Here is a 2,905-nt window from a genome sequence, read left to right as displayed (position 1 = left end):
AGTGATGATTGAAACAAGGAAACATCTCGTGTTTCCTTTGGTTTATCGATTATTGAAGCTAGCATTGGTTTTGCCTGTTGCAACCGCAACAGTTGAGAGATGCTTTTCTGTAATGAAGCTTGTGAAGCCAGCTTTGCGCAATCGAATTTGTGACGATTTTTTGAATGCGTGTGTCATTTGTGCCGTAGACAAAGAAGTACTTGCTAAGGTTACAAATCAAGATGTAATGACTCGGTTTCAAATGATGAAAACTCGTAGAAATCAACTTATGTAATCACGTATTATTGATTATAATAATTGATGTGTTGGTACATTGTTAGTTTAAGTGACCCCAGTGTATAAAATTCCTGGATCCGCCACTATATATATATATATATATATATATATAGATAGATAGATAGATAGATAGATAGATAGATAGATAGATAGATAGATAGATAGATAGGGGTGTGTGTGTGTAATTGATGTAATTATTGTGTTGTGATAATAGAGTTTGTTCCCATGTATATATATCATCACAAACGATCCCCCCCCCCACATATATATATATATATATCTCCTGTATTCTGTATTGTTTTTCTTGTTATCTCCAACTTTCTACACAACTATGAGAATAGATACCAAGAAAAGAAAATAGTATGAGAGAGGGAATGCATCAAGGAAGTATGATGGAAACTGAGTAGAGAGACGAAGTAAAAAATAAAATGATAACAATAAGATTATTTTGATTTAAATCTTGCAATCAAAGGGGTCGTTGATATAAGAACCTACAAACTCATTACAGTTGCTTGTCTGATTTTTAACGCCTTAAGATAATAACATTTACACTTCGCCTGCAAAAAATTCAATATAACCGAATTGCGTTTTCCCCCGACAAAACCTGAATAAAACAAAACCTGACTGTTATTATCCAATCAAAACTGATCCATGAAGTTGTTAGAGAGCAAATCCTTAACAAGTTTCCTTTTTTTTCTTCAAGAAACCTTAAAATAAAGCCTAATTTTCTTACCATCTTTGTTGTCATTCCTCTCTTTCAAGTGCACATCACTATTAGACACGTGCCCTTAGTGATGACATGTTTCAGCAAGAAGCTATTACGACGACATGTCGTGTTTATAAACCATTTGCAACGATAAATTAACTTTTAGAGGCGACAAAATTTGTTGCAAAAAACCCTCGTTTCTTGTGAGTATTCCCTCGACTATGCTTGTTTTTCTCTCCTTCACCTTCTCCACCTGATGATTAATTTTGAAAAACACTTGCAAATTTGGCTATGAGAGAGAGCACGAATTTATCGTTGGGTTGGGGAGAAAGAAATCATGCCGTTTCCGGTTTTGTTGGATGTTAAGGACCGGTTCGACAGGAACCGGGATGGGAACGAAGAAGGAGATAAATAAGGAGATTTAAGACGTGGATTAGAGTTCATGGGTGGACGTGTAGAGTTAATTCAGGAAGCCGTTAAAGTGGAGTTGTTGTGAAATTTGTACAAAACCGAAACTCGTCGGAGTATAAATATAAATAATTAGTTATTTAATTATTTTATATCTTATTTCTTTTCATATTAACATAAATAATCTCATATGAATTAAAATACATTAAAAAAAATACGTTTTTTTTTTACAAATTATATCATTATAATCGTCTCATCAATATCTTTAAAATGAGTTCAATATTGAATATTTTTTTAACTTAATCAGATTATTAAATAGTATAAATATGTAGTGAATTATTTTTAAAACTTAGATTTTATACCTTATGTTATTTATTTAATTTTTTTCATATATCTCTCTCTTTCTTTTTCATTTTTCATTTTGCATCCTTACTTTATTAGAATGCATAATCATATGTTAAGTGAAACACATTAAAAATATATTTCTTTTTTTTCACTACTAGAAAACCAGGTATCAGCGACGACTATCAGCGAGAGAATTTTTCCCTCGCAGATCAGCGAGGGAAATGACAAAAAACACATTCTCTCGCTGATCCCTCGCTGATCTGCGAGCGAGGGATCAGCGAGGGAATTTCCAAAAAACTCATTCCCTCGCTGATCCCTCGCTGATCTGCGAGGAAAATATTTCCTCGCAGATCCCTCGCTAATCAGCGAGGGATCTGCGAGGGAAGTTCCGAAAAAACTAATTCCCTCGTTGATCCCTCGCTAATTTGCGAGGGAACTTTCTTCTACAACTTCCCTTACTGATCCCTCGTAAATCAGCGAGGGATCAGCGAGGGAAGTCACAAAAATCAGAATCCCTCGCTGATCCCTCGTAAATCAGCGAGAGATCAGCGAGGGAATGTGAATTTTTTTTATTTCCCTCGCTGATCCCTCGTTGATGTTTTTTTATTTTAATAATATATATATATATATAGATAATATATAATATATATATATATATTATTTATATTATTATATATTATCTGTATATATATATTATTATATATTATATATATATATATATATTATATATTATCTATATATATATATATACACAAATACCGAAAAAGTTTTTGAAATTTGCGACGGATTGGATCCGTCGCTGATGTTTTTTTATTTTAATCTACTTCAMGCYGCTTTCTTCTCCAATGGTTACCCTTCACTTACCCAAGACTGCAACATTACAGATCGAGAGAGAGTGAGGGACGCGAGATCGAACTAGAGAGAGAGAGGGACGCGAGATCGAGAGAGAGAGAGAGAGAGAGGGACCGATCACCGTGACCTTCCTCGCCGTCGTCGCCCACCGTCAACCTCACCGTCCTCGCCGTCGTCTCCCACCGTCGTCTTCACCGTCGCCGGAGTCACCGTCCCTGTTCCGACCAGATTCACAACAGGGTCTGTATTTAGGTATGATTTATGGTATTATTTATGGTAGTTTAGAAATTTAAGATGCTTCAAATGTGTTTGTAAAAT

The sequence above is a fragment of the Cynara cardunculus genome, assembly GCF_001531365.2.
Source record: "Cynara cardunculus var. scolymus isolate 2C chromosome LG 7, CcrdV1, whole genome shotgun sequence".
Lineage (NCBI taxonomy): Eukaryota > Viridiplantae > Streptophyta > Magnoliopsida > Asterales > Asteraceae > Cynara > Cynara cardunculus.
Note: the sequence above shows the minus strand (reverse complement) of the source record.